The 10,242-nt window shown below is 39.1% G+C and overlaps 1 pseudogene; it reads right to left on the bottom strand.

Annotated features, from left to right (window-relative positions):
• Positions 1–1,985: 1,985 nt before the first annotated feature.
• LOC102832586 lies at positions 1,986–2,766 on the bottom strand (annotated as a pseudogene).
• Positions 2,767–10,242: the final 7,476 nt, after the last annotated feature.

Genomic DNA, 10,242 nt, shown 5'->3' on the forward strand with positions numbered 1-10,242 from the left:
TAATGAATTTTAAAAGATTAAAATCATACAAAGCCAATCCCTCCACCTTACCAAAAGCAACTTTTCTGAAGCTAGAAGTTAGTAACATTAAAAATAATGGAAAACATGTCATGTAAATTACTATATGGAATAATAATAGACACAGGGATAATAAATGATACACTAAAAAAAATCTATTGGGTGATCAAAGAAATCAAAAGTAAAATTTAGAAAATTCCTTGAATCAAATAAAAATGAAACACAACATATCAAAATTTTAGGAACACTGTAAAAGTATCACTCAGATGGAAACTCTTAATAATAAAAAAAAATATTGTTATTGTTGTTGTTGTTAGAAAGTGCTGTGGTGTGGGTTCTGACTTATAGGGACCCTGCACAGAGTTTCCAAGGAGCAACTGGTTTAAATTGCTGACATTGGGGTTAGCAGCCTAGTGTTTATCCTAAATGCCTACATAAAAAAAAAATGAAGACAGTTCAGAAACTGTTGACTTAAACCAACAACTTGAGCAAATAAAGAATTTCAAAAGAAGCCAAAAGCTACCAGAAAAAAATTTAATAATAAAGATCAGACCATAAATAAGTCAAATAGAAAAGCAAAATAAAAAACAGTAAAAATAGAGTGGTTCTTTGAAAGGATCAATAAAATAGATAAACCACTTGGTACAGTGACAAAAACCAAACAAAATAAAAAATTGAAGAGTAAAATTACCAAATTTAGAAATCAAACTGATGACATCCCAACCTATCCAAGAAAGTAAAAAAGATCATAACAGATTGCTATGAAAATTTATATTCAAACAAATGTGAAAACCTTGACAAAGGACATGAACAGAAGTTTCACCAAAGAGGAAATAAAAGCATCCAACAGACTTGGAAAGATATTATCTATTTTATGCAAATCACAGCTACAATGAAATACTATCTTACTTTGTCTAAAAGTGCATTGATAAAACCAAAACAGATAATAATAATTGTTGACAAGGATGTAGGGAGACTGGAACTTTCATCCATTAATGGAGGGATTATAAAATGGTACAAATGCTATGTCAGTTTGTCACTCTCTCAAAAAACTAGAACTAGAATTACCCTATCATCTAGCAATCCCATTCCCAGACACACCCTCCATATACACATTCCAGTCTAGTCAATTTGGACTCCCAGTGATTCTATAGGAGATTGAACTGCCCTGATACTCTTTCCAAAACTATAAATCTATGGAAGTAGACTGCCATGTCATTTTCCTGCAGGGTAGCTGGTGTGTTCAAACTGAGCACTTAACATATGTGTCACCAGGGCTTCTTGTCCACATATGCTGCTGCTGCTGCTGCTGTGGACCGGTGAGTAGTTTCTGACTCATTGTGGCCCTGTATATGGTTTCTGGCTATAACTCTTTATGAGAGCACAATGCCTCATCTTTCTCCCAAGAAATGAATGGTATTAACTACTGACCTTGAGATTATCGGCCCCACTCGTAATCTCTATGCTACCAGAGTTTCTTTCACATATCCTAGAAACTTAAAAATAAATGACATGAACAGACATCAGCACACCTATTTTTACAACAGCAAAGAAATGGAAACAACAAAAGTACCAAAAAAGGAATGTGGAAAATTCAAGTAGTAAAAAAAAGCGGACAGTTTGGCTTTTTGAGTTTTGGAGGCATCAAGGCAAGGAGAGTCAGCCCATCTGAGAAAAACCCCTTCTAGGACTGAAAGTTAACGGGAATCCACGAGTCGTATACACACACTGGTGATCACTTGGGACATACTTGAACAGACAATTCCAGGACCATCATTAAGGAAGAATACAAGTGGATCTTGGAATCCCTGCCTGAAAAAGCAGAGACAGCAGAGAAAGCAGCAGAGGTGGTGGCATGGAAAGACAGAGCAGCTATGGACTCTAGGCCCATGAACTGATTAATACAATTTGTTGGTAGCCATAAATCTGACCACCCTGATCCACGAAGAACAATGCTGCCAAAGTCCTCAAGAATGCAAGGCCTGCCATTTGCCCAGGGGACCATGACTGGAGATGTATTTGACGCCACAACCATCGGGGATGAGGCGCTTCTTCGCCAAGAGGCCTTCAAATTCAGCAGCATTAAATTTGGTAAAGCCCCATTTCTTGGAAATATGGATCTTCCGGTGTCCAGGGAACTTGAACTTGGCTCTACGGAGGGCCTCAATCACATGCTCCTTGTTCTGAAGCTTGGTACGGATCGACATGATGACTTGGCCGATGTGGACTCTCGCGACAGTACCCTGAGGCTTCCCGAAGTCTCCTCGCATTCCGGTCTGCAGTCTGTCGGCTCCAGCACAGGACAACATCTTGTTGATGCGAATTACATGGAAAGGATGCAGCTGCACTCGGCTTTGAAAGCCATCTTTACCACAGCTTTTCACCATGTATTTGTTGGCACAGATAACGGGCGGCTTCCAGGGCTTCTGAGGAGAGCTGCTCATACTCATCAGATACCATGTGTCCACAAAGTGGGAATTCATCCACTTTTGCCTTCTTCCGACCTAGATCAAAGATGCGGATCTTGGCATCAGGGACACCTCTGCAGAAGTGAGACGTTGGATAAGGTTTGTTCTTACAGTACTGGTAACATCGAGCGGGTAGGCCGCCCACGGCGACAGCAAAACGTTTAGCGTTGCACCAAACAGGAAAAGGCCGACTGACGCCTGCGCACACCTTATATAAGCTATGTAAGTGGCCCTTCTTTTCATTAGGCGTGTCGACGCTCTTACATGACCTTCCAACCATAGATGTGGTGCGCCTCCACCTGTGTTATAAGACTACGACTTGGCACATGCGCAGATTCTGTGTCCCTTGCGTCCCCATCACCCCACCACCACCACCCACCCCCGCATCAAAGGGAGGCCTCCTCCCACCCTCTTGAGTAATCAGGCCTTAAGGAGTTGTTCACACAAGGCACCAGAATATTATCTTAAACATAAAAGATATGGCGCTTTGGGTTACAAGGTCGGCCGTTCAAGCTCACCAGCTGCTCCTTGGAAACCCTATACTAGGTTGCTGTGGGTCGGAATCGACTGGAAGGCACATAACAACAACAAAGAAGGAAAGTACCTTTTCCCTCTTCCTCCAATGCCCTGGCTAATACTGTGTGCCCAGTTTGGTTGAACAATCTATTTTCTCAGTCATTTATCTACCATGAGAATTTGTAAACCAAATGCTATTTTCCTGATAAGTTTGTGTCACCACGGAATAAGCACTGGACTACAAGATCGGTTTGAACAGCAAGATCATAGGTTCAAACTCACTATCTGCTCCTCGTAAACCCTACACAGGGTCCCTGTGTTAACGAGTTTCTTGGATCTGTGGTACAGCGCAGGGAGGATATAAGAATAGAGTGAAGAGAGCGCTCTATTGTGCATATTGCTTGTTGTTAAGTGCCATGGAGTAGGTTCTAGCGACCTTGGATAGGGTTTTCCAGGAATCATGGAGTGGCACTGTAGGATAAGCACTGGACTCTTAACAGTAAGGTCAAATTCAAACCCACTAGTTGCTACTGAGAAACCCTACACTGGGTCGCTATGAGTAGAACAGACTCAATGACATTTAACAAAATTCAGAGTTTGTGAGGCTGCACATTTTTGTGGGAGTGGAAAGCCTCTTCTACTGGTGGGCTTCAACCACTGACCTTGTGGTTCCCAGTGCATGGCTTATCTTACAGAGTCACAGTGCTTCTGTACATATTACCTAGTAACTTTTATAAACACATAAGTTTATTGTTCAATTTGCCTTAATGGACCGATTCTGTGACCAAAATGCCACCCACAAAATGATTGAAATACAACCTACTTTTTTATTATTATTATTTTAAAAAAAGGATGTGTGGATAAACTAATTATGGTGCATACACACAATAGAATACTATGAAACCACTAAGAACAATGGTTACTCCACAAAATATATTATGACATGGATGCTTAGTGAAGTAAGTCAAGCAAATAAGGACAAATATTGGCTGTTCCTCTCATAAGGAAACAAGAATAGAGTTAGGGATAAATACAGAGAAATAGGGGGAGTGTAGTGGCTCTGTATGACAAGCAGTAAATTATAAACCACAAGGTTGGTAGTTCAAACCCATCAGCAAATCCATGGGAGAAACCATGAAACGTTCTGCTTCTGCAAATATGTACAGGCTCAGAAACCCTATAAAGGTCTCGGTGAATTACACTCAATTCAATGAGACGTAACAGTAACAGCAGTAGGGATAGAGAGACCAGTGTTCATTGGTTGTTACCAGGGAGATGAGGGAAAAGTACACTGAAGATTGTTTTTCTTGTTAAGTGCCATAGAGTCTATTCTGACTCATAATGATGCTGTAGAGAGTTTCCAAGGAAAAGCTGGTGGATTTAAACCACCAACCTTGTACAGAGCAGTCCAGGGATTAACCTATGCTGTCATATTAAGGAACCTATTTAGATTGTGGTTATGTGGAGTTGGTTCTGACTCATAGCAACCCTGTACAGGATTCCTGAGGCTGTAAATCTTTATGGGAACAGAAAATCTCATCTTTCTCCCACTGAACAGCTGGTAGTTTCAAACTGCTGGCCCTGAAGTTAGCAGCCTGATTTGTAACCACCACACTACCAGAGGTAATGGGGAAAATTACAGTGAATATGGATATAGTGAGTATGTTGTTGTTGTTATGTGCCGTGGAGTCTGTTCTTGACTCATAGTGACCCTGTACAGGGTTTCCGAGGCTGGAAATCTTTACGGGAGCAGAAAGTCTCATCTTTCTCCCACGGAACAGCTGGTAGTTTCGAACTGCTGACCCTGAGGTTCACAGCCTGAATCGTAACCACTACTTTATAGCTCAACCAAAATAAAAATGAGTGTTTGAGCCCATATAGCTATGAATACAGATAGGTATACTGGTGAATGGGCAGGCAAGGCACATACATAGGTAAAAACATAAAACTATCTTCCTCAAGCCAGTTCCAGCTCATAGCATCTCTGTGTGCCCAGCAGAACTGAACACTGCCTGTTCCTGCACCATCCCCACAATTGTTACTATGCTTGAGCCCATTGTTCCTGCCACTGCGTCAATCTGCTTCAATCTGCTTCATTGTGGGTCGTCCTCTTTTTTGCAGAAACACCACTTTTTTCTTTTTTTCTTTTTTTTTTTTTTAATTGGGAATTGAGTGATAGTTTACATGGGGGAACGTCAGTTTTATTCATTATTTCATTGCAATTATTACAGTCCCCTGCATGCTTCATCATCCAACAGTATTTGTTTGTATTCCCTCTGTTTTTGTTTGTTTGTTTTTTTGATGTGCATCCAAACACTCAGGAATATTCAATCATTCAAACACCAAAGGGCATACCCTGCAAGACTGCCTCCTGGCAGCAAGCACACACCCCCTCTCCCTCCATGAGTCTAGAGTGTTCAGATGGTCCGTCTCTATATGTTATCATCTCTGCCTCCATCTCTGGAGTCCCCACTTCTCTGGGTAGTCCCACACTCTACTCTTCTCCCTTGTTGGTCCCAGGAGCCTCCATTCTGGAAATGTAAGATGGACCACTCACCCATTTTTGTCATAAAACTTCTACCTTTACAGTAGCAACAGTCACAATTAGTCATGATAACAATTACTCACTATTGAATAATCAGAGTCTTGTTCTCAACTCCTTTCACCAGACCTGTCTAGACAGAATGAAAACCACTCAGTGGGGATTCTACTTTCCCGCACACTCTGAATCTAAAACACCTCTTGAAAACTGTGTAAGCCAGCCACTTCGTGCCTTTGCAACCACCAACACCCACCCCCAATTTTAGGTAGCCAATGTCTAAGTTGCCCATTCCTATCAACCCTGTATACAGAGAGGATGGGAATGATCCCTGTTGTAAAGATTCTTTCCCTCTTGGTTGGCATTTTAAGCTAATACATCCTTAAGTGTAGGTCAAGTTCATCAGATTATAGTAATTTACAATTGTTTTCTTAATTTTTTTTTTTTTTTCTCTTTTCCTTTCTCTAGAACTCTGGTAGCATAGTAGTTACGAATTGGGCTGCGAACCTTAAGGTCAGCAGTTTGAAACTACCAGCTGTTCCGCAGGAGAAAGTTGAGGCTTTCTGCTCTCATAAAGATTTACAGCCTCGGAAACCATGTACAGGGTCACTATGGGTCGGAGCCTACTCGACGGCACTTAATAACAACAACAGTCAGGTTCTAAACATTCAGCCATTGAAGCTATGTCCAAAGGAAACTCTTTGCAAGTTTGGGGCCCTTGTGCATATCCCTTCACTTCATATCAACTGGACGCTTCACTCTCAGTTCTAGCCCTCCATGGTCAAATCTTTGTCCATGGGCTCAGGAGTAAACAGGTCTCCTTAATTTTTGACTCATCCTTGAGTGTGTGTGTGTGTGTGTGTGTGTGTGTGTGTGTGGAGAGAGAGAGAGTTAATGCTGTTGTGACACTGTGGAATAAGTACTGGAATGCTAACCACAAGGTCATCAATTCATTCCCACCAGCTGCTGCTTGGAAACCCTATACAGGGTCTCCATGAGTCAGAACGAAATCATCATCACTTAACAGCCACAACACATAAATATATAAATATATACTTACATATACATATATGCATACATATGAATATTTTTCTTAGAACCCTGTTTTAACCTATAGGAAATTAGAATATGATAAAAGAGAATTTCATTGAAAGATTATAGTTCAGAATGATATTTGGTCAAATGGCAACATAGAATATCTGGCCTGAATTGCTTATAAAATTGCCATTTGTATTACTAGCCCACTTTAAATATTTCTTTTATGGGGCTCATTTTTCCTCTAAATCTCTTAAAGCTATTGTTCCATACAAGAAGATAAAGTTCAATTTTAAGCCATTTTGGAGGTTAGCTCATTTTTTTTCATCTTAAACTCAGAAATCCAATTTAGGGTTTAATCCTTCTATATGATAATAGATGATTCCATTTTCATTTAGTTTTTGAAACAATTATAACAGGATTTGAATAAATCAAACTCTCTCCAGTAGAATAGCCCAACACTCTGGTCCTCTGTGAACTCTTGTTATTGCAAGGTTGATGCCTTCACATAGTAATTTATTCTTTCATTTTTATCTACCAAAGTAGTTTTCACCTTATGGTAATAGGCTTTAAGTTAGATAAGGAAACTTATTGGTTTCCTTATTTTTGATCTATTTTATGAAATAATGTATTTAAGAAGGCAAACTAATATACCCATAGCAGAGTAGGTTTTAGAGAGTAAGCAAGTCTAATTCTGAATTGTGGCTTGTGTCCAAACGTTACTATGTTTGTGAACCTGAAAAATACCTCCCCTTTTAAAATCTAGTCTCGTCTCTTAACACCCACTGCTGTCTAGTGGATTCCGACTAATAGCAACCCTCCAGGATGGAGGAGAACTGCCCCATAGGGTTTGCGCGGCTGTAAATCTTGATGGAAGCAGACTGCCACTTCTTTCTCTCAAGAGCAGATGGTGAATTCCAGCTGCCAAACTGTCAGTTAGCAGCCAAATGCATTTAACCACTGAGGCTCCACGTCTTATTTACTCCTACCTAGTGGCACTGTAGGATCAGCACTGGACTGTGAATCACAAGGGTGGCAGTTCAAACTCACTGGGTACTCCTTGGAAACCCTACAGGGTGGCTATGAGAAAGAACTGACTCAATGGTATTTAACAACACAGAATACTTATGAAAGATACATGGGGGTAATTACCCAAAAGTATTTTTAAAAGATATGCTTTTAAGTTTCAAAATAGAATCACCATCCTGTAGTTGTTGTTAAGTGCTGTTGAGTTGGTTCTGACTCATAGTGACACTGTTTAGGACTCCTGGGGGTTTAAATGTTCAAAGGAGCAGGAAGCCTCATCTTTCTTCTGCAAAGCAACTGGGTAGGCTCAAACCACCAACCTTGTGGTTCTCAGTCCGGTGCTTATCTTATGGACCTACGGTGCTCCAATTCCTTGGTACTCAGGCTGACTGGAAAACACTTAACAGCAACAACTATTTTAAGACATTGAATACAAATTAGTGTAAGTGATTTTGAAAACAAACCTAGTAAACGTGTTTGATCTTTCTTTAATCACAGCCCATTTTCCCTCCTGCACTACAGCTACTCTTGTCAAAAAATCTTGATGGTGTTTTATTATAACCATGTTTCAGTAAGGAATATCCACTCAAAAGAGAGCATGAGAACTTAGGTTTCTGCTTTTTTAAATTTTGCAGTATTTCCTTAGACGAAAGCAATTTCCCCTACAACTACATTGTCTGCAAATATGCACCTTAGTTTATTTCTTTCCACATGTTATTGTTCTATCCTGAAGTATTGAGAAAAAAAAAAAAAAGAAGCAGAGGCATATATCTGACAATGAATTGTTACTAGTTTAATTTTTCTGAATTGGTTAATGTTATTAAATGCCATGGAGTCCATTCCAACTCATAACTACCCTGTATGGTAGCGATGGTTATGTGCGGTGGAGTTGTTTCCAACTGAAAGTGACCCTGCATAAAGTTTCTGAAACTGTAAATTTTTACAGGAGCAGACTGCCTCTTCTTTCTCCAGTGGAACCACTGGTAATTTCAAACTACTGACTGTGAGATTAGCAGCCTGGCTCGTAACCACTATGTTACCAATCCTATATATGATTTCCTATTTACAGAAGCAGAAAGCATCATCTTTCTCCTAAGAAAAAACTGGAAGATTTGAAAAACTGACTTTGTGTCTAGCATCCCAACTTGTAATCCACTACACTACCAGAACTCACTTATCTTTGCAGGAGCAGAAAGACTCATATATCTCCTGCCAGAGTAACTGGTGGGCTAGAATTGTCAACCTTGTGATCCCAGTCCAGTGCTTGTCCTATAGAGACACTGTGTTCTCAGTAGGAAACACCACCACCACCAAGAGATAATTAAGCAGAATTCTGGCTAGAATCACAAGTTTGGGGATTTAACATTGGAATTCAGAGCCTAACAAAAAAAGAATCCTATTGAACACCACAGATTCTAAACATTCCCATCAAAAAATTTTACTACAGATGAACCAGAAAATTATCAGACCTCACAAAAACTGAACATTAATTTTGATTTAGTTTAATATTAATTAGAGAAATATATATTCAAATAGAAAATAAGTATAAATAACAGAAAGACAATTCATTAAATATTACCATCATATTTTGAATTATACTATTACCACCTAAATTAAATAAAACATAGAATGTAAATTTTATGTGTATATCAACTTGGCCAAATTGATGAATTATCCAAATTTTGAACAGAGGTTACTCCATAAAAAGTACACAATATGAGAGAGGAGTGGAAAATCACTCAAAATATTTTATAATCTAATGAATCACACACAGATTTGCTGGGTATTAAATCTGAAAGGAGAATATTCAAGTTAACCAGATGATAATACGGAACTTAGATGCATGACTGTTACTCAAAATTCTATAGTTCTATTTCTCCATTTGACTGAGAAAACACTGAATAAAGGGGTAAGCAAAGTATCTAGCACATACTGATGGCTATCCTCTTACATTTTTTTTTCTTCAAACCAAGATTTAAAAAATGAAATAAATAGCTAACTAGGAAAAAGAAAGAATAGAAGGGATCATTATCCTGTCCCTGGAGCCCATGAATATTACTGATTCAAAGAAAGAAATATTTGATAGAATGATTTAATTTAATAATGTCTAGGTGTTTAAATAGAGTCATGGTGTGGCACTCTAGGATAAGCACTGAACTGCAAGGTAGATTTGAACCACAAGGTCAGTGGTTCAAAATCACCAGCCACTCCTCAGAAACCCTATATAGGGTCACTATGTGCTGTAACTAACTCAACAGCACTTAACAACAATAAAGATATTCAAACATATATTTATTGGTTTTAAGTACAACATTTTTGTTGTTAAGTACCTTGGAGTCAGTTCTGACTCATAACAACCAGTCAGCAGTCCAGTGCTTATCCTACAGTGCCACACCAGGAGTCCTTAAGTACAGTATATATACTAAAAAATATAATATAGAGACGTAAGGTTCACAAATTGTCACAACATATATACAAGTAATCATGGCGCTGTGGGTTAATGCATATTTTCGAACTATTGCTCATTCCTCTTTGTTTCAAACCTTTGCATTCCAATCACCAGTAATTAATAATACATCTTGATTACATGTTTGATCAATTTCAAAGAAGTTGGTAGAATTCTTCAATGTCATCATCACT

This window comes from Chrysochloris asiatica, unplaced genomic scaffold, assembly GCF_000296735.1.
Source record: "Chrysochloris asiatica unplaced genomic scaffold, ChrAsi1.0 scaffold00031, whole genome shotgun sequence".
NCBI lineage: Eukaryota > Metazoa > Chordata > Mammalia > Afrosoricida > Chrysochloridae > Chrysochloris > Chrysochloris asiatica.